This window comes from Salmo salar, chromosome 26, assembly GCF_965601325.2.
Source record: "Salmo salar chromosome 26, fSalSal1, whole genome shotgun sequence".
NCBI lineage: Eukaryota > Metazoa > Chordata > Actinopteri > Salmoniformes > Salmonidae > Salmo > Salmo salar.
The window spans coordinates 52,551,658-52,561,930 of NC_138316.1; the positions used below are offsets into that span (position 1 = coordinate 52,551,658).

General features: G+C 44.0%; 1 non-coding gene across 1 annotated transcript; it reads left to right on the top strand.

Moving 5' to 3' along the window:
* The first annotated feature begins 452 nt into the window (after positions 1-452).
* LOC106588034 (uncharacterized) lies at positions 453-3,891 on the top strand. Its single transcript, XR_014382889.1, has 4 exons — positions 453-638; positions 2,258-2,357; positions 2,753-2,864; positions 3,085-3,891. It is a non-coding gene; the product is annotated as an uncharacterized LOC106588034 (transcript).
* Positions 3,892-10,273: the final 6,382 nt, after the last annotated feature.

Genomic DNA, 10,273 nt, shown 5'->3' on the forward strand with positions numbered 1-10,273 from the left:
TATAACCATTCTAGATGTAATCATTCTAGATGTAACCATTCTAGATGTAATCATTCTAGATGTAACCATTCTAGATGTAATCGTTCTAGATGTAGCCGTTCTAGACGTAACCGTTCTAGACGTAACCACTCTAGATGTAACCATTCTAGATATAACCATTCTAGATATAACTATTCTAGATGTAACCATTCTAGATGTAACCATTCTAGATATAACCATTCTAGATATAACCATTCTAGATGTAACCATTCTAGATGTAACCATTCTAGATATAGCCATTCTAGATGTAACCATTCTAGATATAACCATTCTAGATATAACCATTCTAACATATTTTCCTCAGACTAAGAAATGAGTTAGTCCTTTGCTTGGCATTGTAACGATAACAAGAAACTTTCTAGATATCGTTCTCAGACCGTGTAACTTCCTGTCTTCTGTCTCCTCCAGGCCAGGCCTACGACCTGCTCTCTGCCCTGGGATCACCTCCTGCTACTTCCTGTCTGAGAGAGAGTGAAGAAAACAGAGAAGGACAGAACAGAGGAGGACAAGAACAGAGTGAGAGTCATGTTGATGTGACTCCACAGTGCAGTGAGGTAGCTCTCCTGAAGAGGAAGCTGACCGTCACACAACGGCAGCTGGTTAGTACCTCAACAGCTGGTTAGTACCTCAACGGCAGCTGGTTAGTACCTCAACAGCTGGTTAGTACCTCAACGGCAGCTGGTTAGTACCTCAACAGCTGGTTAGTACCTCAACGGCAGCTGGTTAGTACCTCAACAGCTGGTTAGTACCTCAACGGCAGCTGGTTAGTATCTCAACAGCAGCTGGTTAGTACCTCAACAGCAGCTGGTTAGTACCTCAACAGCAGCTGGTTAGTACCACAACAGCAGCTGGTTAGTACCTCAACAGCAGCTGGTTAGTACCTCAACAGCAGCTGGTTAGTACCTCATCAGCAGCTGGTTAGTACCTCAACGGCAGCTGGTTAGTACCTCAACGGCAGCTGGTTAGTACCTCAACAGCAGCTGGTTAGTACCTCAACAGCAGCTGGTTAGTACCACAACAGCAGCTGGTTAGTACCTCAACAGCAGCTGGTTAGTACCTCAACAGCAGCTGGTTAGTACCTCAACAGCTGGTTAGTACCTCAACGGCAGCTGGTTAGTACCTCAACAGCAGCTGGTTAGTACCTCAACAGCTGGTTAGTACCTCAACAGCAGCTGGTTAGTACCTCAACAGCAGCTGGTTAGTACCACAACAGCAGCTGGTTAGTACCTCAACAGCAGCTGGTTAGTACCTCAACAGCAGCTGGTTAGTACCTCAACAGCAGCTGGTTAGTACCTCAACAGCTGGTTAGTACCTCAACGGCAGCTGGTTAGTACCACAACGGCAGCTGGCTAGTACCTCAACGGCAGCTGGTTAGTACCTCAACGGCAGCTGGTTAGTACCTCAACGGCAGCTGGTTAGTACCTCAACGGCAGCTGGTTAGTACCTCAACGGCAGCTGGTTAGTACCTCAACGGCAGCTGGTTAGTACCACAACAGCAGCTGGTTAGTACCTCAACAGCAGCTGGTTAGTACCTCAACAGCAGCTGGTTAGTACCTCAACAGCTGGTTAGTACCTCAACGGCAGCTGGTTAGTACCTCAACAGCAGCTGGTTAGTACCTCAACAGCAGCTGGTTAGTACCTCAACAGCAGCTGGTTAGTACCTCAACAGCAGCTGGTTAGTACCACAACAGCAGCTGGTTAGTACCTCAACAGCAGCTGGTTAGTACCTCAACAGCAGCTGGTTAGTACCTCAACAGCAGCTGGTTAGTACCTCAACGGCAGCTGGTTAGTACCACAACAGCAGCTGGTTAGTACAACAGCAGCTGGTTAGTACCTCAACAGCAGCTGGTTAGTATCTCAACAGCAGCTGGTTAGTACCTCAACAGCAGCTGGTTAGTACCACAACAACACTAGGGTTGTGTTCCAAATGGCACTCTATTCCCTACTGAATATAGGGCACTACTTTGGACCAATATAGTGCACTACTTTGGACCATGGCCCATAGGGCAAAACAGACAATAATTTGGCACCAGAATCTGAATTTGTTTAGGTTAAATCCTGACCTAAATGATCTTCTCTCAGGGGCGAACCTTAACTTCTACTTAAGTCAAATGTCCCACTTAATCTCCCATTGACATCAATGCATGACTAAGTGAAAATTCATCTTAATGGGAATGAAGGATTCGCCCCTCGGTGTCTCTATTGGTCTGTGTTGCAGGACTCCCTGAAGAAAAGGCTTGTTGAGGCGCTGAAAGAAAACTACAACTTGAGACTAACCAGCCTGAAGCAGGACTCCTCTACCACTGCTGAGACCTACTGTGAGTTGCCTTGTCTATGGCACAGTGTATATCTCCATGTCTGTGTCTTTTGGATGGTGTGGACAAATCTCTCTCTCTCTCTTCTCTGCTCTCACTCTCTCTGTGTGTGTATGTGTGTGTGTGTGTGTATGTGTGTTGTGTGTATGTGTGTGTGTGTGTGTGTGTATGTGTGTGTGTGTGTGTGTGTGTGTGTGTGTGTGTGTGTGTGTGTGTGTGTGTGAGTGTATGTGTGTGTGTGTATGTGTGTGTGTGCGCGTGTGTGTGTGTGTGTGTATGTGTGTGTGTGTATATGTGTGTATGTGTGTGTGTGTATATGTGTGTGTGTGTGTGTGTGTGTGTGTGTGTGTGTGTGTGTGTGTGTGTGTGTGTGTGTGTGTGTGTGTGTGTGTGTGTAGGTGGCAGGCATTGGGACAGGTGTCTACAGAGACAGGTGGTAGCTCTGAGAGACCAGGAGACACACCTCAGACAGCTGGAGCAGACCATTGTGCTTCTACAGGGCAATCACAGGTCAACACACACACACACACACACACACACACACACACACACACACACACACACACACACACACACACACACACACACACACACACACACACACACACACACACACACATCAAATTAACTCAAAATTCTGTCTGTCAAAAGTCTGTGCCAAGACTCAGCTTTTTGTCATCCCCCCCCCCCCAAGAAAAACATGTTTAGTGTATTTCTGTATTTTCCACAGGTCTTTGGTGTCCAATAATAACTCTCTGTTGGGACATCTAATTGAACACATAACAGTCCAGAGTCCAGAGAATCCAGCCAGCAGACTGATCTAATGACTTCAACATCCAACGTCAATTCAAGCCTTTGTCGAAGACTGTACTGCGTTGTAATGAATAAAGCCTACTCTGTAAGGTTTGTAGGCTATGTTTGGCATACTTTGAAATTACATTGAAAATGTATTTGTAATAGACCTGCTTTTTATTAGCACTCAAATGTATTTATCAAATAAAAAAAATGAATAATTCACCACATCATAAAACACTTTTCTGTATTGTCATTTGTGTAATTAGATGATAACAAAGTGATGTTTTTCCTGTGTAAACAAAGTGATGTTTTTCCAGTGTAAACAGTAAATAAAGTGATGTTTTTCCAGTGTAAACAGTAAATAAAGTGATGTTTTTCCAGTGTAAACAGTAAATAAAGTGATGTTTTTACAGTGTAAACAGTAAATAAAGTGATGTTTTTCCAGTGTAAACAAAGTGATGTTTTTCCAGTGTAAACGGTAAATAAAGTGATGTTTTTCCAGTGTAAACAGTAAATAAAGTGATGTTTTTACAGTGTAAACAGTAAATAAAGTGACGTTTTTTCAGTGTAAACAGTAAATAAAGTGATGTTTTTCCAGTGTAAACAGTAAATAAAGTGATGTTTTTCCAGTGTAAACAAAGTGATGTTTTTCCAGTGTAAACAGTAAATAAAGTGATGTTTTTCCAGTGTAAACAGTAAATAAAGTGACGTTTTTCCAGTGTAAACAGTAAATAAAGTGACGTTTTTCCAGTGTAAACAGTAAATAAGTGATGTTTTTCCAGTGTAAACAGTAAATAAAGTGATGTTTTTCCAGTGTAAACAGTAAATAAGTGATGTTTTTCCAGTGTAAACAGTAAATAAAGTGATGTTTTTCCAGTGTAAACGGTAAATAAAGTGATGTTTTTCCAGTGTAAACAGTAAATAAAGTGATGTTTTTCCAGTGTAAACAGTAAATAAAGTGATGTTTTTCCAGTGTAAACAGTAAATAAAGTGACGTTTTTCCAGTGTAAACAGTAAATAAAGTGATGTTTTTCCAGTGTAAACAGTAAATAAAGTGATGTTTTTCCAGTGTAAACAGTAAATAAAGTGACGTTTTTCCAGTGTAAACAGTAAATAAGTGATGTTTTTCCAGTGTAAACAGTAAATAAAGTGACGTTTTTCCAGTGTAAACAGTAAATAAGTGATGTTTTTCCAGTGTAAACAGTAAATAAAGTGATGTTTTTCCAGTGTAAACAGTAAATAAAGTGACGTTTTTCCAGTGTAAACCTCCGAAGCTACTCGGTGTTCCTCCAGCGGGCCTTTAATGTGACGTCACTACGCAGAGACACCGTTTCATTGACGTCACGTTCCACATATAAAACGGCTCCCGTCTGACGTATCTTAGCAACCGGCTGTCAAAACGGCTACAAAAATATACTTTCGTCGCAATAGCCGGTCTAGCTTTTGAAAAAGTAGTGCATTTTTTATTTTTTTTTGTTAAACAATTTGCTACTATAAAAGTTTGATTAAGAAGAAGGAAGCTGTTGAATAATGAATTGCGGTGATTTTTGATAGCTAACCATGGGGTTAGCAACGGGCAAAGTGAAGAGGAGACGTTAGTTGCTGCTAGCTTTATAGCTAGCTTTCTGTTTCGTACCTGGCTTAAGCCCAAAGTTTGTAAAAAGAGTAATCTACTATAATGCCAAATGGCAACTGAGCAGGATAATCTATTTAGCTCCTTCAATGTTTGGCGGTTGTTTTTTTTCCATCCCGTTCAACCGACTTTCTCACCTTCAAGACTCTTTGCTTTTCAAAGACACGTCTTCTGATCACAATCCACGGTGGTTTATCGACAGAGACGGATGCACATTCAGACATGTACATTATTATCTACAAACTGGGAAACTAGCTACATCATGTGTATCAGAACTAAATATTTTATATGAGCCTAACGTCACTGCTACAGGTAAATCAATTCATCAGTCAACCCTTTGCTGTTTGCAAAGTAAAGGACATGATTATTAGTCTACCTGATATGGTAAAGTAACGCAGTCTACTGTTGTGTTTCACAACAACATTCAATCAAGGTTAAATGTTTAAAAAAAACGACATCAAAACAATAAGGCTGCATTTAGACAGGCAGCCCAATTCTGATCTTGTTTTCAATAATTGGTCTTTTGACCAATCAGTTTAGCTTTGAAAAAGATTGGATTTGAAGAGGTCTGATGTGATTGGTCGGGAAGACCTTGAGTCTAACATAAAATGATACTGGACAACTTTTTAAGAATAAGTTAACTTACACCTAAAATAGTTCATGTTTACACTATCATAATTTATATTGTATATCCTATTTTACCTTTATTTAACTAGCCAAGTCAGTTAAGAACAAATTCTTATTTTCAATGACTGTCTACAAACAGTGGGTTCAGGGGCAGAACGACAGATTTTTACCTTGGCATCTCAGGGATTCGAACTTGCAACCTTGCGGTTACTAGCCCTACGTTCTAACCACTAGGCTACCCTGCCACCCCAAATTGTGTACATATCAGTTGTATTACTATGCATACTAACTTCCTCTAATTAATTGCTATTTTGTATTAAATTGGTTGATTATTATTGATATTGATAGTGTAATGTTGAGGGAGGTAGATCTAAGCATTCCACTGCACCTTATATCCCCGGTGCTGTGAACTATATCTGACAAATAACATTTGATTTGATATGAAGTGGGCCTACTCGGGATCTATGTCCTCGGTTCATTTCACACTAGGCCTTAGAGAACCTCCAGTCAGGGAAGCATTTCCTGCGAGACCGGCCAGTAGACCTACAGGTGACTGAGAGAGCCTCTCTGAACTACTGGAAGACCAGAATCTGTAACACCAGACAGCCTGAACCCATAGCCAGCCCAGTGTCCTCAGGTAGACCCCCCATAGCCAGCCCAGTGTCCTCAGGTAGGCCCCCCATAGCCAGCCCAGTGTCCTCAGGTAGGCCCCCCATAGCCAGCCCAGTGTCCTCAGGTAGACCCCCCCATAACCAGCCCAGTGTCCTCAGGTAGGCCCCCCATAACCAGCCCAGTGTCCTCAAGTAGGTAACACCAGACAGCCTGAACCCATAACCAGCCCAGTGTCCTCAGGTAGGCCCCCCATAGCCAGCCCAGTGTCCTCAGGTAGGCCCCCCATAGCCAGCCCAGTGTCCTCAGGTAGACCCCCCCATAACCAGCCCAGTGTCCTCAGGTAGGCCCCCCATAACCAGCCCAGTGTCCTCAGGTAGGTAACACCAGACAGCCTGAACCCATAACCAGCCCAGTGTCCTCAGGTAGGCCCCCCCATAACCAGCCCAGTGTCCTCAGGTAGGCCCCCCATAACCAGCCCAGTGTCCTCAGGTAGGCCCCCCATAACCAGCCCAGTGTCCTCAGGTAGGTAACACCAGACAGCCTGAACCCATAACCAGCCCAGTGTCCTCAGGTAGGCCCCCCATAACCAGCCCAGTGTCCTCAGGTAGGCCCCCCATAGCCAGCCCAATGTCCTCAGGTAGGCCCCCCATAACCAGCCCAGTGTCCTCAGGTAGACCCCCCATAGCCAGCCCAGTGTCCTCAGGTAGGCCCCCCATAGCCAGCCCAATGTCCTCAGGTAGGCCCCCCATAGCCAGCCCAATGTCCTCAGGTAGGCCCCCCCATAGCCAGCCCAATGTCCTCAGGTAGGTTCACCAGCACAAGCTCAATACATGTTATTATGGCTGGACAATAGTCTTGAACCCGGGCTTCCCAGACTGTAGGAAAACTGACTAACCGCTTCAATACCCACTGGGGGGGGGGATTGCTACAATATCACGTCACTGTGTTGTTGTGTAGTTCATGACGCGGTACCCCTGGGTCTGGTGGGGACTCCGTCTGGGCGACGGCGACGAGGAGGTGCTGTACTGCTTCGTTGCCATGGAGACGGTCCGCCTGTACCCCGCCCTGGTGACGCCTCACAACCTGCTGTGGCTGTGTTGACGACCTGGTCGTCATCGAGTGTGTTTACATCACACTCTGTTCTGGTCAGCTAGTCTTCTCAACCTTGTTCCACCCCATACAGGATGTTTAATTATTTACTCAGGCCTAGGGGACCGTAGGCTATCGACGACAGATTTACATCACACTCTGTTCTGGTCAGCTAGTCTTCTCAACCTTGTTCCACCCCATACAGGATGTTTAATTATTTACTCAGGCCTAGGGGACCGTAGGCTATCGACGACAGATTTACATCACACTCTGTTCTGGTCAGCTAGTCTTCTCAACCTTGTTCCACCCCATACAGGATGTTTAATTATTTACTCAGGCATAGGGGACCGTAGGCTATCGACGACAGATTTACATCACACTCTGTTCTGGTCAGCTAGTCTTCTCAACCTTGTTCCACCCCATACAGGATGTTTAATTATTTACTCAGGCATAGGGGACCGTAGGCTATCGACGACAGATTTACATCACACTCTGTTCTGGTCAGCTAGTCTTCTCAACCTTGTTCCACCCCATACAGGATGTTTAATTATTTACTCAGGCCTAGGGGACCGTAGGCTATCGACGACAGATTTACATCACACTCTGTTCTGGTCAGCTAGTCTTCTCAACCTTGTTCCACCCCATACAGGATGATTTGGTGTCTGCTTCAAAGCTCCAGCTTTCCTTTAGTCATATGCAACAAAGAAATCAACATAAAAATAAAACTCAAAATGTAGAAAAATCTAGAAGTATCTTACCCTTATTACACCGTCATTATAACCAAAAACACACGTTAATAGACAGTAAACACACGTTTCTCTCTTCAGGCTCATAGGAGAATTGTTCAAGTCATCTACAACATATCTAGAGATCTTAACTTAGCCTCTATTCCCATTACAACCAATAGGAATTCCAAACAAACCTACGTCTCAAAGTTTTCAATTACTGTTTCTCACTCCAGTGGCCTTGTGCCTTCACATCTTTACAAGTACTTACTATCATTATTACCCTCTGGTATTATCTCTAGTAGCTACAGTAAGGATCAGTATTATCTCTAGTAGCTACAGTAAGGATCAGTATTATCTCTAGTAGCTACAGTAATGATCAGTATTACCCTCTGGTATTATCTCTAGTAGCTACAGTAAGGATCAGTATTACCCTCTGGTATTATCTCTAGTAGCTACAGTAAGGATCAGTATTACCCTCTGGTATTATCTCTAGTAGCTACAGTAAGGATCAGTATTATCTCTAGTAGCTACAGTAAGGATCAGTATTACCCTCTGGTATTATCTCTGGTAGCTACAGTAAGGATCAGTATTATCTCTAGTAGCTACAGTAAGGATCAGTATTACCCTCTGGTATTATCTCTAGTAGCTACAGTAAGGATCAGTATTACCCTCTGGTATTATCTCTAGTAGCTACAGTAAGGATCAGTATTACCCTCTGGTATTATCTCTAGTAGCTACAGTAAGGACCAGTATTACCCTCTGGTATTATCTCTAGTAGTTACAGTAAGGATCAGTATTATCTCTAGTAGCTACAGTAAGGATCAGTATTACCCTCTGGTATTATCTCTAGTAGCTACAGTAATGATCAGTATTATCTCTAGTAGCTACAGTAAGGATCAGTATTACCCTCTGGTATTATCTCTAGTAGCTACAGTAAGGATCAGTATTATCTCTAGTAGCTACAGTAAGGATCAGTATTACCCTCTGGTATTATCTCTAGTAGTTACAGTAAGGATCAGTATTATCTCTAGTAGCTACAGTAAGGATCAGTGTTACCCTCTGGTATTATCAATAGTAGCTACAGTAAGGATCAGTATTACCCTCTGGTATTATCTCTAGTAGCTACAGTAAGGATCAGTGTTACCCTCTGGTATTATCAATAGTAGCTACAGTAAGGATCAGTATTACCCTCTGGTATTATCTCTAGTAGCTACAGTAAGGATTAGTATTACCCTCTGGTATTATCTCTAGTAGCTACAGTAAGGATCAGTATTACCCTCTGGTATTATCTCTAGTAGCTACAGTAAGGATCAGTATTATCTCTAGTAGCTACAGTAAGGATCAGTATTACCCTCTGGTATTATCTCTAGTAGCTACAGTAAGGATCAGTATTACCCTCTGGTATTATCTCTAGTAGTTACAGTAAGGATCAGTATTACCCTCTGGTATTATCTCTAGTAGCTACAGTAAGGATCAGTATTACCCTCTGGTATTATCTCTAGTAGTAAGGATCACTAGGCTACCTGCTTGTTACTGGCCCAACGCTCTAACCACTAGGCTACCTGCTGGGTACTGACCCAATGCTCTAACCACTAGGCTACCTGCTGGTTACTGACCCAACGCTCTAAGCACTAGACTACCTGCTGGTTACTGGCCCAACGCTCTAACCACTAGGCTACCTGCTGGTTACTGGCCCAACGCTCTAACCACTTGTCTACCTGCTGGTTACTGGCCCAACGCTCTAACCACTTGTCTACCTGCTGGTTACTGGTCCAACGCTCTAACCACTAGGCTACCAGCTGGTTACTGGCCCAACGCTCTAACCACTAGACTACCTGCTGGTTACTGGCCCAACGCTCTAACCACTAGGTTACCTGCTGGTTACTGGTCCAACGCTCTAACCACTAGTCTACCTGCTGGTTACTAGTCCAACGCTCTAACCACTAGACTACCTGCTGGTTACTGGCCCAACGCTCTAACCACTAGGCTACCTGCTGGTTACTGACCCAACGCTCTAACCACTAGGCTACCTGCTGGGTACTGGCCCCCAACGGTCTAATCACTAGGCTACCTGCTGGTTACTGGCCCAACGCTCTAACCACTAGACTACCTGCTGGTTACTGGCCCTCCACTCTAACCACTAGGCTACCTGCTGGTTACTGGCCCAACACTCTAATCACTAGGCTACCTGCTGGTTACTGGCCCAATGCTCTAACCACTAGGCTACCTGCTGGTTACTGGCCCAACGCTCTAACCACTCGGCTCTAACCAGTAGGCTACCTGCTGGTTACTGGCCCAACACTCTAACCACTAGGCTCTAACCACTAGGCTACCTGCTGGTTACTGGCCCAACGCTCTAACCACTAGGCTCTAACCACTAGTCTACCTGATGGTTACTGGCCCAACGCTCTAACCACTAGGCTCTAACCACTAGA